The sequence below is a fragment of the Cetorhinus maximus genome, chromosome 20 (genome assembly GCF_964194155.1).
Source record: "Cetorhinus maximus chromosome 20, sCetMax3.hap1.1, whole genome shotgun sequence".
NCBI lineage: Eukaryota > Metazoa > Chordata > Chondrichthyes > Lamniformes > Cetorhinidae > Cetorhinus > Cetorhinus maximus.
Window position 1 is genome coordinate 21127137 of NC_135898.1, and position 19002 is coordinate 21146138.

The window sequence follows — 19002 nt, forward strand, 5'->3', positions numbered from 1 at the left end:
AGGAACGTTTGAGGACTCTGGGTCTATACTCGATGGAGTTTAGAAGGATGAGGAGGGATCTGATTGAAACTTACAGAATACTGAAAGGCCTGGATAGAGTGGATGTGGGGAAGATGTTTCCATTAGTAGGAGAGACTAGGACCTGAGGGCACAGCCTCAGAGTAAAGGGAAGACCGTTTAGAACAGAGATGAGGAGAAACTTCTTTAGCCAGAGAGTGGTGAATCTATGGAATTCATTGCCACAAAAGGCTGTAGAGGCCAGGTCATTGAGTGTATTTAAGATCGAGATAGATAGGTTCTTGATTGGTAAGGGGATCAAAGGTTATGGGAAGAAGGTGGGAGATTGGGGTTGAGAAACTTATCAGCCATGATTGAATGGCGGAGCAGACTCGATAGGCCGAATGGCCTAATTTCTGCTCCTATGTCTTATGGTTTCATCTGAGATGATGAGACTACTTGTTTATTCATTTATGGGATGTGGGCGTCACTGGCTAGGCCAGCATTTATTGCCCAACCCTAATTGCCTTTCAGACGGTAGTAGTGAGCTGCCTTCTTGAACCACTACAGTCCCTGAGTTGAAGGTACACCCACTGTGCTGTTAGGGAGGGAGTTCCAGTATTTTGACCCAGTGAAGGTGAAGGAATGGCGATATATTTCCAAGTCAGAATGGTGAGTGGCTTGTGGGGGAACTTCCAAGTAGTGGGTGCTCCCATGTGTCTGTTGTCCTTGTCCTTTTAGATGGTAGCGGTTGTGGGTTTGGAAGGTGCTACCTAAAGAGCCATGGTGAGTTTCTGCAGTGCATCTGGTAAATGGTACACACTGCTGCTACTGTGCGTCGGTGGTGAGGGAGTGAATGTTCGTGGCAGGGGTGCCAATCAAGCAGGATGCTTTGTCCTGGATGGTATCAAGCTTCTTGAGTATTATTGGAGCTGCACTTATCCAGGCAAGCAGAGAGTATTCCATCACACTCCTAACATGTGCCTTGTAGATGGTGGACAGGCTTTGGGGAGTCAGGAGGTGAGTTACTCACCACAGGATTTCTAGCCTCTCACCTGCTGTTGTAGCCACAGTATTTATATGGCTAGTCCAGCTCAGTTTCTGGTCAATGATAACCCCCCAAGGCTGTTGATAGTGGGGGATTCAGCGATGATAATTGAAGGTCAAGGGCAGATGGTTAGATTCTCTCTTGTTGGAGATGGTCATTGCCTAGCACTTGTGTGGCATGAATGTTCCTTGCTATTTGTCAGCCCAAGCCTGGATATTGTCCAGGTCTTGTTGCATTTGGACATGGACTGCTTTAGTATCTGAGGAGTCGCGAATGGTGCTGAACATCGTGCAATCATCAGCGAACATCCCCACTTCTGATCTTATGATGGAAGGAAGGTCATTGATGAAGCAGCTGAATATGGTTGGGCCATCTGAAAGGAAGGCATCTCTGGCAGTGTAGCACTCCCTCAAGTACTGCACTGGAGTGCCTGCCTTGATTTTTATACTCAAGTCCTGGGTTGGGACTTGAACCCACAACCTTCTGACTCGGAGCACAAGTGAGAAACATCTGAGCTGCAGCTAACACATAATGTTTTGCACATTCAAAAAAGATGGGGGAAGGGTGGGGAAGAATGTGATTTTAAAAAACCTGTCTTAACCACACAGCAAGAGAGTGAGAGAACATAAAGACAATAGAATCAAAATCCAGTTTTGAGTTCAATATGCTGCAAGAAAGATAAACAGGTGAAAAGATGGATGGACGGATAGATAAGTGAATGACTGTTCACGTTATTACTGTTTGTGGGACCGTGTTGTGTCCAACACAGCTGCTATGCTCACCTAAGTGCGGCTGGACTTCAAAGCAATTCCTTGTATTCAGAGTGCTTGTTTCTAAGACACAATAAAAGTGATAAAAGTGTTCTTTATAGTTCGCTCCTGCAGCTGCTGTTAGTTTTTAGACTTGGAGTTGTGAGCAAGATTTCAAGTAGGATTTGAGAAATGTGTTCCACAGTTTAAATATGTTGTAACGGAGGCTCCCAGAGATTTGCAATAGCAACAAGACTCACACAAACATACACAGATAGCATAAAAGCAACAGCAGGTGAGGACTAATTCCTCTGAATATTATTCTATAATGGTTTAGTTCCCAAGATCAGAAAGTATTTGTATTTATTTAACTTAAATTACCAACATCCAGCCAAAAAGAACAGCATGCAAATCATTATAGAGTCATGTACCTTTAAAAAAACAAATGTACACAATTTATAGGCAGCAAATTATCTTAGTAACATAATGCTTCCAAAAAGAACCCTACAATGCCAGTGCCACCAGAAGAGGGTTTTCGCATTAGGATACTATTAACAAGTATAATGTGGTATTTATTTTGGAGTTTTGTTGATTCCAGCTGTACTGTAATTTGCAGTTTCTGTGCAGGAAAAGGAGATGGTGGACCCTGTCAGATGGTTCCCTGACCAAACTGTTAAAGTCATCTCCAAAATTTACAAACAAGCACTAAGACGCAGTTTGACTGGTGGGGAGAAGGCCCTTCCCTGTCAGGCTGTTCTTGCACACCAAGAGTCTCATCCCCCTCCCCACATTGCCCTCAAGGTGGCTGCAGTGGGGAAGAGACTGTCGCCCACCTCCTTCTGGAACGTGCCTTTACAAAACAGGTCTGGCAAGAGAGGCAGTGGATTTTGTTGAGGTTCATCCCGAGCAGCTTCGTAACACAGGACTCAGTGCTCCATAGGCTGTTCCCAGGAATGCACACCGAGATAAACATCAACTGCAGCTGGAGGACCATCAACTCGGTGAAAGATGCTCCTTGGTCTGTTTGAAACCTGCTGTTCTTCCGGACTAAAGAGCTGTCAATGACCGAGTGATGCAGACTGGAACACTCCAAGGTCCTTGCTGAGGGACGCACTGAAGCTTGAGGCAGCCACTACAAATGCTCAATGGGGAATGGCCACTAAGGCCCTCCCACTACAGTACAATGATGGGCTAAAACCCACAAACTGCATGCACCAAAGAATGTTTGACATGAAATATAACCTGTAATGGCAAGTGTAGTAAGGCAGCTCATTTTCTGCATTGAAAGAAATTGAGCTGTATTGCACTTTATGTAATGCGGAATTTGAACTGTTCTGCAATGTACTTTAACAAATTTTATGAATAAAATATACTTGTGGTGGAAGAAAAATTGTAGTTTGTGTCATGTTAATGTGGTTGTGGAGAATATAGGCACTGTGACTGACCATCAGTTGTGTCATGACTGTCTTTGTCTGCTGCCCCTTAATCCGCCTCCCCAAGGTTATATCCTTTCCCACTAATGCCAGTCCCCTCCAGTACTTCACCCCAGTGCCATACAGCTCACAATATCCTCGCCAGCTACACTCCAAGTTTGGAAGGGCAGAATCTAAAATTGTACCGCCGTGTTATTTTCACTCTTCAACGTTTCACAATGCACCAATTCCTCCTTTGGTGCTGCTTCATTTGATAAGTGAACACAGTGTGAAAATTTCACCCACCAACGTCACATTTTACTAAAATCCTGATGACTGCCTTGCATTTGTTCTGTGTGTGCAGTGATTCATGGACCTGTCATACAAATATTAACCTCTTTTCTACCAATTTTCTCCTACAGAGGCATTAATTCTTTGGTTGGGGAGAGTTTCATAGACACTGGGTATTCTCCAGTACATGATCCAAGTGGCTATTCTTCAGCGGTGAGCCTAGATCGTGAGGGTAATGTCTGCAGCTAGCATCACACACTGAAATATTTCCAGAGCAGAATAACATAGCTACATAATTTATCATTGGTTATAGTTTCAGCATTGCCTGATCCAATCTGTTACTCCTTGCTTTCACTTTTTGAATCATATTGCATTCATCAGTTTGCTCGGTATTGTGTTTTGGCTCCACAGGCTGCCACTATCCATCTCCAGCTCGTGACACTTTTTTCTCAACACAGGTCCCTTAATCATGGGACCTGCTTTGTGAGTATTTCTCATTTACTCAGTGACTGCCACAATCTATAAATCAGAAGTTGCTGGTGTTTTTTGCTGTTTCTGTTCCAGACTGCTGATGGCCAGCTCCAGAATCGATGCCTGTGTGTTATCCAAGGAGTTAGGTTTCCTACTGGCAACAGTAAATCAGGGACTCACACTCAACTGAAACTTAAACATGGTCAGAAGAGATGAGTTGCATCCATCCCAAATGTCGTTGCCATGGATAAGTCAATGGTGAAAGGTATGGCAACACTTTGGCCTATCAGAGTCAACTTGCTAACCAATCAGCACCCTTTTCAGCTGTAGTATAAATTGTTGTGATCGATTGAAATTTGCTATTCTTGCATTTGTCCTGATAAGTGCAAGATGAAAAGCTTTCACAACATTTTCAACAATATTTGAATTCTTCTTTGCTCCTCTCAACTTTGTCTTCTATTCACTGTCTTTCTCCTTTTCCCTTTCCACCCTACTTGCAGTGCCATTTGCAAGTCTTCCTTCCATCCTTCCCAATGAGCTGGGAATTATCAGCATGATTAAAATATGCGTAAAGTCATAATCTGAAGACAGGAAAGCAAGAAATTGCAACTTTTGGCTTGTGTATCCCATCGAAGGCAAGAGATTTGGTAGCACAACTCTGTATCAATTGCATTACTTTGATGACCTCTACTTTGCAGACATGAAATTTATCCTCTAATTTAATGTGTGTTGGCTGTGGCTCAGTTGGTAGCACCTTTGCCTCTGAATTAGAAGGTTTTGGGTTCAAGTCCCAAACCAGGTCTTGACCCCAAAAATCAAGCTGATATTCAAGTGCAGTACTGAGGAAGTGATGCACTGTCAAAGATGCTGTCTTTTGGATGAGACTTTAAACCAAGACCCCTCTACCCCCTCAAGTGTATATAAAATATCCCATGACACTATTTTGAAGAAGAGCAGGGAATTAGTTAAGAACATGAGTTCAGAACCACAGTAGAAATATTGATATGGGAAACCTTCCTTCTATGTTTACAATGTGGTAACTTCCATGAAAGATACCCATTATGCATTAAGTGTAACACAATGATAAGCTTGTTCTTTGCAAACAGGTAAGTGTTTTGTGACATGGAGCATGCGACAATAAAATACCAACAGTAGTGTAGTTTGAACCTCGTCATCAAAGATTATTTTTCATGGAAGCATAGAGAATTTAAAGCACATATGGAGACCATTTGGCCCATCTGTAGCATTCTCCCTGCAGTGTTGAATGTTGCTGATGCTTCTCTGTGCAGCAGGTGCTCTTTCCCCCAAGTGGCTACTCTTACTGTCTGAATCTGTGGGCTGTTTGACCTTGTGAGAAGCAGAGGATAATCTTTCTTGGCGAGGAGGTTCAGCCAGATCTCCTGTTCACTGACCAAGGGGTGCAGCTGGAGTCAACACAACCCCACGAGTATAGCACTCCACCACAACTTGTGTCATACAACAGTAGGCTGTGCCCTTTTCCAGTAGCTCCCAATGGTGATCTACTGGATGAGCTTCCAAAACAGCACCAATCTGTAATCAACTCCCTTTCACATTTTGTGCTTTAGTGATGCTTTCAATCATGCCACTTTTTCACATGACATGTATGCCAGGTGACTCATAATTTGCGACTAATAAAAGAAAAAGGAGAAACACAAATGAAGAGAGACTGCCATCTGTTTCAAAGAGGGTCCCATACTCGGAGAGAGAGCTGTGCAACACAGGAAGCAGGCTAAAATAAGCAGAGGCAACAGTGGAAGCTGGAAACTAAGATAATAATACAGCAAAATATACTTTAAATAAGAAGAGGTGGAGGTGCATGCATGAGCAACCTGGAGTAATTACAGGGCAAGAACATTTAACTATAAACCACCACACATAACCCAGGCGTGTGCGCAATAAAGATTGGCATTTGATCTGTCAGCACTATTGTCACTATAACAGCTTGCAATCATCAGCCCTTGACAAGATGATCAAGCTGTTCCTCTCTGCACCATCCTATGAACTGCTGAGCGATTCAGATTGGTTTGGTCCCAGGTTCTAATCCTGTGTTGAGTTGGTCGATGTCAGCCAGGGGAGGAAAATAGGAACAGAAGGCCATTCAGTCCATCAAGCCTGTTCTTCCATTCAATGAGATCATGGTTGATATATACCTTAACTCTATCCATTCACCTTTGCTCATTAGTGTTTTATTGCTTTGTCTACCGAAAATCTAGCAATCTTAAAATTATAGTTAAAAGCAAAAAACTGCGGATGTTGGAAATCCAAAACAAAAACAAAAATACCTGGAAAAACTCAGCAATAAAATTATAGTTATTAATTGAGCTAGCAGCTAATGCTTTTTTGTGGGAGATCCACAATTCTACTACCCTTTGTGACAAGAAGTGTTTCCAAACTCCTCTCTTGAATGCTCTGGTTTGATGTCTTGGTGTCTTCTTGTCCTAGACTTCCTCACCTTTGGATAAAGTTTTCATTATCTACCCTATCAATTCCTTTCAAGATCATAAAAACCTCAATTAAATCACCTTTAAATCTTATATTCCAGGGAATACAAGCCTAGTTTATGTAACCTCACCTTAAAAATTAGTCCTTTGAGCCCTGGTAACATGCTGGTGAATCTGTCCTGCACTCCTTCTAAGGCCAGTATATTCTTTCTAAGGTGCAATGCTCAGGACTGTACTCAGTACTCCAGATGTGGTCTCACAAGAGCTTAGCAAAACTTTTTAAAAAATTCTTTGACTGATGTGCGCGTTGCTGCCAAGGTCAGCATTTCTTACCCATCCCTAACTGCCCTTGAACTGAGTGGCTTGCTCGGCCATTTCAGAGGGCAGCTAAGAGGCAACCGCATTGCTGTGGGTCTGGAGTCACATGTAGGCCAGGCCAGGTAAGGACGGCAGAGTTCCTTCCCTAAAGGGCATTGGTGAACCAGGTGGGTTTTTACAACAATTGATGATAGTTTCATGGTCACCATTACTAAGACTGACTTTCAATTTCAGATTTTATTAATAGAATTTAAATTCTACCAGCTGCCATGGCAGATTTGAACCCCTGTCCCCAGAGCATTAAGCTGGGTCTCTAGATTACTAGCTCAGTGACATTCCCACTATTCCACCATCTCCCCCTTTGAAATATAGCCTTCTAATTATAAAAGCTAACACTTCATTAGTTGTATTGATTTTTTTTTGTTCCTGAAGGGCAATGTGCGGTCTGGCTATATATTTGAGAAGAGGACGAGTCTGGAAAAACCAAATGAAAAAAGGTACCTGTATCAACCGCCGTGCTGAAATATGACTTGGAGAAACCCAAAGATTTATTACCAAATTGTACCCAAATAAAAAATGTCCCATGTCCCTTTAAGAATGGTGCTGACCTTCTTTCATCATAAGATGTGTCCTCACCATGTTAAACATTTGGTGATGTCCATTCTCCCTTGTAGCTAAATATCCCTCATGGTGGAGGGATATGAAAGGGCTGGGTTTTCAGTAGAGTGACTCTACTGTGTCCCACTGTGGGGGAGAGGTGGCTGTGAAGGAGATCTACAGATTATATCTACTGGTTGCCTATATGTGCAGTTTTCAGGGGATCCAGATTCCCATTTGTGAGTCTTCCTTCCCTGCTGAAATAGTGCTCGTTCATGTTACATAGTGGTTTCCCACAGAAACACATATAATCTGTAACAAAGCAATAGGCTATTCAGTCCAACCAGCCTATTGCTCGTGCTTTTAATTCAGCCAATCCTCTTCCCAGTCTAGTGAGTTCTTCCTACCTTGCCTCATATTCCTCTTTTTCATTCTCTCCTATGTAAGCATCAAGCCCCTTCTTCAATGCTTCACTGCTGTCAGCTTCATCAGCTGCAAGTGACAGTGAGTTGAACATTCTCAAAATACCCTTCATAGAGAAACTCCTCCTAAATTCTTTATTTGATCTGCCAGTAGCTATCATATTCATGGGACCACCTCTTCTGGACTTACCCACAAGTGAAAAGAATCTCTCCACATCTACTCTGTTGAAGCCCTTCCTAATCTTTAAAGACCTCTATCTTTGAAGGTGGCAGGACAGGTTGAGAGTGTGGTTAATAAAGCAAATGGGATTCTTGGCTTTATAAATAGAGGCAGAGAATACAAAAGCCAGGAAGTTATAGTGAACCTTTATAAAACACTGGTTTGACCTCAACTGGAGTATTATGTCCAATTCTGGGCAGCGCACTTTAAGGAAAGATGTGAAGGCTTTAAAGACGATGCAGAACAGATTTACAAGAATGGTTCCAGGCATGAGAGATTCATCTACAAGGATAGATTGGAGAAGCTGGGGTTATTCTCCTTGGAGAAGAGAATGTTGAGAGGAGATTTGATAGAGGCCTTCAAAATCATGAGGGGTCTGGACAGAGTAGATAGCGTGAAACTGTTCCCATTGGTCAAAGGGTCAAGGGGGAAAAGACTTACAGTGACTGGCAAAAGAACCAGAGGTGACATGAGCAAGCAGTTAGGACCTGGAATACATTACTCTTTCAAAAGGGAATAGAATGATTATATTAAGAGAAAAGATTTGCAGGGCTACATGGGAAAAAGCAGAGGTGTTGGACTCGCTAAATTGCTCTCACAGAAAGCTGTCATGAACATGATAGGTCGAATGGCCTCATTTTTGTCCTGTAATCATGATTCTAGGTCTCCTCTCAGCCTTCTTTTTTCTAGAGAACGCAGCTCCAACTTGGGAGGAGAAGTTTAAGATATGGGTGTAGCAAAAGGGAGAACAATTTATAAATAAAATCATTCCTTACTTAATAATGTCACTCCTATTGCAACCAACTGTTAAAGCAGCTAATGAATTGACCCTTTGTTGCACACAGCCTGCACTCACAGGGTTCGGCACAGCCTAGAAATGGTGTGTCGTCTTTAAGGGGGGGTGTGTACCTGGACTGTTCAGGATTCTCTAGAGACTGCACGAGTGTGGGGATTATGCAGCGATTTGACGTAAGATCAGCTGTTGCTGGGAGGCAGCTCCACCGAGAACAGAGCAGCGTCTGAGGCGAAGGCAGAAGAAGGGAAAAAGATGCAGCTGGAATAAGCTCAGCCATCGCAGCCCCCCTCCCCCTTCCCCCCCCAAAAAAACCCCTCCCCAAAATTACAGCTTTGCAACTTAACGCCAGGCGACACTGAAGGATTGAGAAGCCACAGTTTCAGGTGGGTGCACTGTCGGATCTCTTTCAGAGCCGGTTGAATGGATGCATTCATTCCAAGGTAGGAAGGCTGCCGGGGACCAAGGCTGTTATGCAATTAAATACTCACTGTCTTCTGCCCAGTCTCTTTAGGAGGAGGAGACTGAGGAGAGTGGGGGTCCATCTGCAATATAGCTCCAGCCCTAAAAAACACAGAGGATATTCCTGAGCACACAGCCAGTTATTCTGGGGGAGCGCATCGAACGGGGCAAATCACCCCCTTCCCCAGACACTGGGGGTTCCTGTAAATGCAGCAAGATAAACAGATGTAGCATTGGGCAAGAGGCATCGTCCGCCGGTGTCCAGCTCCTAGTGCTGACTGGAGAGAAGGTACTTAACCGGTTCAGCACCATGGACAACGCAGCGGCGGGGTCGGGGGCGGGCGGGGGAAGGGGCGTCTCACTCCAGGTTTACTAAGTGTGTATCCACCCCGCCCCACAACACTCACTCGTTCCTTTGAAAGATTTAAGATTTGCACGCACACGTTCTGGGAATGGTTCCACTCCGATCAGGGAGGGAATTTGGGGATGGATAAAATTCCTCCAAAACGAAAGAGGAATAACTGCTTGTTCCTGCTGACAGATATCTGTACCTGTGAAAATTAGAATTGTCCTTTTCATGTTTCATTCATTTATCGTTTTTTTTTTGTGGCTGCTCTTTTGGAATTGTGTATGTGTGCCGGGAGTATCAGATTCAGCAGAAAGCTCTGAGCCCCCAAACCTCTGTGCCAGGGTACCATGTCTCTGCCAGCCTCTCTCAGTTAGACTGCGTGCCAATTGCCTACCCACTCAACGACCAGGCGAGACATCCAAACCCATCCTATTGGAAAAGAAAGGATGGACTTGCACCCAGTCTGCCTGACTTGAGATTGCCTCTTCAGTTAAGTAGCCCTCTTGCACTATCCAAAGGTCTATCCATTGCACTATCTATTCACAGCCATGGGAGTGTCAAGTCTGCACCACATGTTCCCACCATTCATCTCCTTTAGCACCGTGAGCTACTAATCTTGCAGAATTTTTCCCTCTATTGTTTCTTTGTAGTGCCCAATCAAACACAACAGAATTATCCGATCATAGCTGAGCTAGCAGCCTGGGTACCCCCATTAGCCTCAGCAACTCTATAGTTGAGAGTGAGGAGGGTTGAGTCAGGCACATGTGATCCCTACTGGAAAGCACACATATTGTGGATGCTGGTTGATGCTACCCAAAGTGGAACCATCTCCCTTGGGCTGACTGGCATCAAATTCATAGAAAGATCACTAGGATGAAACAACGAGGCCCTATGGAACTGTGCTCTGTCTGCAACAAAGGAGAGAGGAAAGGGTAATCCTCCTGGAAGATGAGCAGACACGATGTTGGCTTGTCAGGCCAAAGGGCTAGCAGAATATTTCATATTCAAAAATATGTCATGCGACTTTAAGAATATTCGAGATCATCACACCAGCTGCCGAGAGGCTGTGTCAGTTATGCACACACAGACACACACACACACACATATGCTAACATGCACATGTTAACATATACACAGTAACACACATACTAACATATTCTGACACACAAGCAAACTATCCCTCTCATACACACACATTAACACAAACACAAGGCACACATTAACACTTTCTAACACACTGGTACAGATACATTATCACACTCTGCTACACATATTAATACAATGTGATACATATTCACGCCAACACTCACAATCACACATACGAATATCACCAGTTGAACTGTTTAGCGCACAGATTGGGTGACATTTTAACCTTCATTTCCTTCACAGACATGCACCAGTGGCACCAGAATTGTGTGCTGTAACACATCTAACACAAACACAGCTTAGGTTCATGCGCAATCAGCTAAAACCAGATCTGTGTTAGTTAGAATAAAATGGCTGAATGAAGCATTATACAGGGCATTCACCTCAGTACCCACTTCTCTGGCCCATGTTCAATCAGATGGCTGTCAGTGTAAATGGAGACTTGTGTCTAACCCTGCCCTTTCACTAACCATTGCCTCTCCACACACTACCCACGTTCTATTCTCATGGCAAATATTATTGGAATGGACCAGAGTACTTTTCTGGCTGTCACGGTTTTTCTGTTACCATGGGAACCCTAGCGTGGGATGTGGAAGTCACTAACAGCATTCATCCTGACAAGAATAAACTGGTTTTTCTGGATTGCTTTCTATCTGAGTATCAGAGAACTGGTCTGGTGACGGAACAAGAACAAGTTGCATTGTTGTGGTGCCTTTTTTAATACAGAAAATATTCCAATGTTTTTCAGGGGTGGGAGGGGAGGGAGACAAAAGGAATAAAGAGGCGGACAGAACTCATGAGTTAGGGTAGCACGTGAGAGCCTTGTCAAAAATGTCACATTTTAAAGAAGTGTTTTAAAGAGGGAGAGAGCAGTAGAGAGGCAGAGAGATTTACAGATGGCGACCCATGGAATATGAGCAAGGAAACTGAATGTTCTGCCTCCAATGATGGGCTAAAAGAAGGGAGGAAATACCAGAGGCTAGAGTTGGTTAGGGTGGAGGCAGGGAATGTAGGGACGGGGGAGAGATAGGATGGGATGAGGCCATGGAGGGAATCCAAGATGAATGCGAGGATTCAATTCAATGCTTTTGTGACACTGGAAGAACATGAATTATGGACAAGCAGGACAGGATACAGGCACCTGGTTTTGGAAATAATTGAGGTTTATGGAGGTTGTAAGTTCAGCCAAGAGCAGCTTGGATATATTGAGTTCAGTGGTGACAAAGCATGGAGAATGGTTTCAGCAGCTGTGGGGGCTGAAGGACGAATGGGGCCATCGTGAGCTTTGAAGAGCTTTCAAAGTCTGCAGCCTCTATCCAAAGTTGTGAAATGTAATGAAGTCATAATCACACCAAAGATACTCACGCTCGCAGTCTGTCCAGAGCTCAGGGCATGAAATACTTGAGAGAATGACCATGGAATACGTTCTCATGTCATTTTTCAGTCAGTCAGTGCCGACTGCACACCACAGTATAAACACTCTACAAACCACTACGGATGGTGTATCATTGAGCAGAGAAAGAGAAATTTGCACATATATAGCAATATTCACAACCTCAGGGTGACCCAAAGCACTTTACAGCCAATGAAGTATTTCAGAAGTGCAGCCCATGTTCTAATGCAGGGAACGCAGCAGTCAGTTTGTGCACAGCAAGATCCCACAAACTGCAACAACTAGATAATCTGTTTCTTCAGGAGTTTGGCAAAGGAAAAATATTGGCCAGGTCACTGGTGAGAACTTAACTGTCACTCTTCAAATACTGCTGTGGGATCTTTTACCAAGGGCAGACAAGGCCTCTATTTTACTTCCCAACCTGAAAGACAGCACCTCTGACAGTGCAGAGTTCCCTCACTACTGCAATGAAGTATCAGTTAGATTGAATGCCAAAGTCTCTGGAGTTTTTGTGCCTTGTAGATGGACAGGCTTTGGGTAGAGAGGAGTTGAGACACTTGCCATAGAATATCCAGCCTTTGGCTGGCTTTTATTTATATAGGTTGGTCCAATTAAGTTTCTGGTAAATGGTGATGGCTTTGGAAATGATAATGGCATTGGATGTCAGTGGAAAGTGGCTAGACTGTTTCTTGTTGGAGATGGTTATTGCCCTGCATTTGTGTGGTGTAAATGTTACTTGCCACTGATCAGAGTGCCACTTGAATCAATGACCTTCTGATTCAAAAGCAAGAGTGCTGCTATGTACGTGATGGCCTAATGGTGCATTGAACAGAATGAGAGGCTGGCGCTGTGGTGGGTAGCACAACTGACACAAGGGAACCAGTATAAGGCCTTTATACTCCAGTAAGGAGCTTAGCCTGAGTACTGCACAGCAGAGACCTGTGCAAACACTGCCTGAGTTAAAAGCAAAGCAAAAAGTTACTCTTTTTAAAGATCCTGAGTGACATAGCCTCCAATCTTCTCTGTACAGCTGCAATGGAACAGCTGACATCTCTCCGATGATCTCTTTCACCGGGGAGACACATGGGGCACCATCTATTGCTGTAAAGATGTTTACAATGACAGAGCAATTGGAGTTGCATATTAGCCAATCCTGAAAATCAGGAGTCACAAAGTCAAACTGTAACAATGTAGTATATAAGTCGACCTCTGAAGCCTTGAAAAATCCCTTTAAAACTGGGTCGACTTATATACTGAGTATAAAAGTGAAATGCAGGCATGGGTGGTCGCCATTTTTGTCGTTCACTTCACAGGGTCTGCTCTGTGTGGGCATGTCTTAAACTACCGCACCTCCTCACAACACAGCCCATATCGCCTGCTCAATCCCTTACACCCAGTTATAAGGCACTGGTAAGTAAAACATCCGTTTGTACTGTGATAATTTGAGGCTCAATACTAATGTGAGTATAGCATGTCGCGAATGTAAAGGTTGGGTGAGGGGAGGTGGTAGGGTCGAGTGTATGCAAAAATATGATTTTTGGGCCTGAAAAAATGGGGTTGTCTTATATACTGGGTCGACTTATACACCACGGTCTATGGTACTCCTCTTCATTCCCAGACTGAGCTTCGAAGTCTGCCAAAGGCTACACCTGCTTTGACAATTCTTGCATGTGTCTTGTCATCAATATATACAGCTCACAGAGTGTCCTCCAGAGATAAGTGAACTTATCTGCTGCTGACAGGTTCTGGTCAAGGGGTGAGACCTTGGGCTTGAGATAGGGCTTTCCGGGAGCAGGCTTGTGTATTAATTCAGTTTCTTCCTGCTCATGGTGAGATTGAAGTCATCGCATGCATTGGAGAACAAGTGAATGTTACATTGCATGTCCAGCTCTGAGCCAGCAGCTAATGCACAGTCATCAGCAAACAGGAAATTGCAAAGTATGCCCTTGGAGACCTTTGTCTTTGTTTCAGTCATCTGAGATTGAGTAGTTTCCTGTCCATGTGACATATACAGGACTTACCTCAATGACAAGTCACCTCTATCCAAGCACAGTGCCTACCAAAACATCCGCAGGACGTTCACTGCAGGTTTAGAGAGAAAGCAGTCAAACTCCAGTCATATACAGACCACAAAGATCTGAAGTATCACCTTCAGAGGGTTTGGGAGCAGGTGCCCAGGGAAGTGAATTCCTGGAGTTGGGACCCGAGAGCCTGGCAACATCGCTACAAGAAATTTAATGACCTCACCAGGGTGGTCAAGGTCAGTTAATGCATCTTCATACGACATCACTGCCTGTCACACCACCAAGCTCTCATTCTGTTCAATGCACCATACAGCCATCACTTACCCAGTAGCACACTCTGGCACTCAGGATCACGAAGGTATTCCAACTCACCCTTACATACTTACAGATTTTGCCAGCCCCACCAATGTTGTCAGCTGCACCCCACCTACCCACCACCCCCCTCGACCCCCCACCACCATGATGTGCAAGATGGTGATGGTGTCACCACGGACCTTTTGCTTTCTAGAGCCCCTGGAGGAGAAGAGAGAGAGCAAGAGCACAACACTGATGAAGAGACCCTGTCACTTGATCTGACAGCTACAGCTACCAGCTCATATACTGGCACTGCCCTAAAAGGCAAAAGTAGAGTTGGGATCAGCACATGATGAGTCACCAGGCACGAATGCAGCCAGGTCAGGAGTAATGGATGGTTCGTGTACCAACTCACCGGAGGGCAACAGGTCACAGACTGCTGTAGAGGACTCCGATGAGGACCTTGATGGGCTGGCATCCAATAGAACGTTGATGGGCATGCACACCGAGGTGCTGGGTACATTGGCTGCCCGGTCAGAAAGCCTTTTGCCACTGTCAAGGATCAAGAAGGACTCCATCTTCCATCTTGGCAGAGGGCATGGCGCAGAGCTTACCATTTCTGCGGCCTCTGCTCCATCTCCCTGCAGCCCTACTACCCTACTGCAGCCTTGATGAGGACAGGTCACCCATTCCTCTGCCCAACCCATGAGGATGCAGCAACGCTCACTGCCAAAACCACAGGAACTTCAAAAACACTTTCAGACACCTCGAATTAGCACTTTTTCAAAGTAGCCTTCCCGGCAAGATGGGTGCCTACCCCTTTAAATAATGCCAGCACTGGTCCCCTTTTACAGCCGAACACTTGATCTTTGGTGATGTGAATCTCTCTAGTGGTACAAACTTGGAAAATGGGCATCTCATGAACCAATTGGGCTGTGCGACATTGTGACTTGTCCTGTTGTTTGCGACGCTCTCATGGGATGCCTGTGTGAGCATCCTTTTCAAGATAATTTTAAGGGCAAGGATAGGAGTATTTCTCCAGGATACTCTGGACAAGACCAGTTGTGTTTCAAGGACTGCCGAGTACCTGCAGCTCTTTATCTAATGAAGTGCAGTAATTTAACAAAAGAGTTCAGTGTGAGCTAACCTGTGAGGGTGTTGTTGCATAATTTAGTATTATGAGTCAGCATTAAGAACATTACTTACTCAGTCAGGTGACACCCCCAACAATTTGAACTATTAATCCGTCCATGAACAAATCTCAGAATCTGCAAAAACATTAAGCGGTCAAAAAAAAAACCCTTCTTATTTCGTGCTCGCAACAGTCTTTCATGTCTCTTCTGGGAGAGTAAAGTATTGCTTTAACTGCATACTGAACTATCAATAGAAGAAGATTGATCACAATTTGATTGTTCAGACCTGAAATTTGGCTCCCCATAATTTTGGCACTATGGGAGCCATTTAGCGTTCAAATAGTATCTGTGCCCCGTGTGTGCGCTTCTAGAATGGTCCGTGCCGGATGCCAGTATAGGTAAGATCAGTCATGCCAGGGCTGGGAAGGATGCAGAGTAGGCAGGTCAGCATGGTCAGTCAGCGTGTACTGCTGTTTTGATTCTAGCGTGGCCATGTTCAACCTCGATGCTCCAGCTAACGTTCTATCTTAACCTTGCACAGCTGAACATGTGTCAGCAGCAGGAAAGTCCCCTCCACACCAGTGCCTTTTAATAGGATCATCAATTACTCTCAGGCAATGTCTCCTGTAAAATTGAATCGCTGTGCACAGCCAACATTTAAAACAATATAATATACTTATTGAATCCAGGAAAAGGCATGTGCAGTACCACCCAGGTTACTGCATGGCTGCACACACTCACAACTTGGCGAGAACAGACTCTCATTAGTTGTTGACTGATTCCTGATGGTATTTACTGAGTTAGCGGAACTGTCATTCATAGTTGGTGAAATGTACAGGGAGTGGTGTGGCCCATAGTGAAAGCCTTGGTTCTGACTTCAAGATTACTGGCTCCTACGCTTATGGCTGCTGCAGTTACCACTCAGCCCCCACCCTCCTCACACCCCCACATCGTGCTTAATCAACAGTGTAGGGTTTAACCTTTGTAGAAAGTGACTTGGCTGAAACATTATCACTATGTCATGCACGGACTGTGTGAATTGACATTGTGTGGGCCAGTGATAGTGTGATTGATGTGCCCTTTCCTTAATGATAATACTGTTATGGCAGCACACACACTGCTCGCATCAATGGAAGTTCTCAATGAAACATTTCTGAGGGTGAATGTAAAAGACTTACATTTATATAATGCCTTTCAAGGCCTCAGGATGTTCCAAAGCGCTTGACAGCCAATGAAGTGTTTTTTGAAGTGTAGTCACTGTTGCAAGCGTGGCAGCCAATTTGTACACAGCAAGCTCCCACAAACAGCGGGGTGTGCATTGTCGTTTTGAAGTTATGTCACGTCCAGGCCAATTAGACTAGGACTTTGCCCGATGCCTGGACAAGGATCTGTGCAATGATGGCACAGTGACAGCACAGGAAGGCTCAGACATTAGCTCACCGGTGGTAAGAGCTAGGGAGGCTGCTCCGATAGCAAGCTGTCAATCGCAACTTTTTGCCTCCACTGTGGGCACTTTGAGCTCAAAGGGCAACAGTGCAATTCTGCTCAGGAAGAGTTTTGATGCCTCCCACAGCCTGTACATTCTAGAATGGTCTATGAAAGCATTCATCAGAGGCAAATGTTTATTATTAAAAGGGGCACATGAGACACAGAGGGAGAGGGAAAAAGAGAGAATGAGAGAGAATTTAGAAGAAGCCCAAAATGCATAACAAGTGTCAGGGAGATTGAGAGCAGTCACAGGGAGCTGCATAAGTAAAGGAACTTAGCAAAGGACTTGCAAATAGATTTTTAATGTGGATAAGTATTAGGGGATATTAGGAGATCATAGAATAATAGACCCAGAAAGAGGAGGGCATTCAGCCCAATATGTCTGTGCTGACCAAAACACAGCTAACCAGCCTAATCCCACTCTCCACCTCTCGGTCGTTAGCCCTGTAGGTTAAGGCACTTCAAGTATCTAAATCCATATCCAAGTGTCCTTTTGAATACGATTAATGTTTCTGCCTCTATCACCCTTTCAGGCAATGAATTCCAAACCTCTGCCATCCTCTGGGTGAAAAGAATTCTCAACTCCTCTCTAAAGTTCTGCCATTCCTTTAAATCTATGACCCCTGGTTATTGATCTCTGCTAACTAATATAGATCCTTCCATCCACGCTATTTAAGACTCCTTATTATGTTATACGCCTCCATTATATCTCCCCTCAGCAAAGAAAACTGCCACAGCCTATTCAATCTGTCCTCATTGCTAAACATTCTCCAGAGTCCCAAAGATGTGGATACACCATGAAACATGCCCACTAAGGAAGCTGGAAAAAGATTTTGCAGTTGCAATAACCAGTCACTGACAACATCCATCAATGCGATGCTGTTATAGGTACAGTTGACTGAACCTCAAAAGGATTCATCTCTTAAGTTGGAACTGATGATGGTAACTTTGGATCGATTATTTTAAGGTCACACTTGGTGGTTAGCTTCAGGTTCCTGTCTTCAGAAAGACATCAATGCATTGGAAAGAATAGGAATTGTGTTTATATGGCATTTTTCATGAACTCAGGGAGTTTCAAAGCCTCTTACAGTCAATGGAATGCCTTTGATGGTTAGTCACTTGTTGGAGAGACTAAGACAAAGAAAGGTGGTCAAACAATTTAAACAATGCGGTTGCACCTGAGCTTCTGAGGCCATTAAAACACCAGGTCAAGAATAGGCAACTGGTCATCATTAAAATACCAGGACAAGAATAGGCAACTGGTCATCATTAAAACACCAGGGCAAGAATAGGCAACTGGTCATCATTAAAACACCAGGGCAAGAATAGGCAACTGGTCATCATTAAAACACCAAGGCAAGAATAGGCAACTGGTCATCATTAAAACACCAGGGCAAGAATAGGCAACTGGTCATCATTAAAATACCAGGGCAAGAATAGGCAACTGGTCAAGATGCAGTAAAATAAAAGAAAAAACTTTCATTTCTATAGCACTTCTTGTGACATCAGGATATTCAAAGCACTTTACATCCAATGAAGTACTTTTGAAGTGTAGTCACTGTTGTAATGTAGAAAACACAGCAGCCAATTCATGCACAGCAAACTCCCACGAACAGCAAAGTGATAATGACCAGATAATATGTTTTAGTGATGTTGTTTGATGGATAAATATTGGCCAGGGCACCAGGGATAACTCCTCATTGCTTCTTCAGAATGATGTCACATGATCTTTTACATCGACCTGAGAGGGCAGACAGGGGCCTCAGTTTAACATTGCATCCCCTCCGGCAGTGCAGCACCTCGCAGCCTAGATCTTGGTACTCAAGTCTTGGAGTGTGACTTGAACCGACAGCTTTGTGACCTCAGAAGCAAGATTGCTACCAACCAAGCCACAACTGACAGACAAATCTAAGGGTTGGTTAGTATTCTGAAG

The 19002-nt window shown here is 44.1% G+C and overlaps 1 protein-coding gene across 1 annotated transcript in view; it reads left to right on the forward strand.

Moving 5' to 3' along the window:
- The first annotated feature begins 8971 nt into the window (after window positions 1–8971).
- The window catches only part of LOC144694927 (phytanoyl-CoA hydroxylase-interacting protein-like), a 60771-nt gene continuing 50740 nt past the window's right edge, over window positions 8972–19002 (forward strand). Inside the window, exon 1 of the mRNA XM_078565709.1 lies at window positions 8972–9166. The gene's annotated coding sequence lies outside the window, so the exon portion shown is untranslated. The remainder of the gene's footprint in view (window positions 9167–19002) is intronic.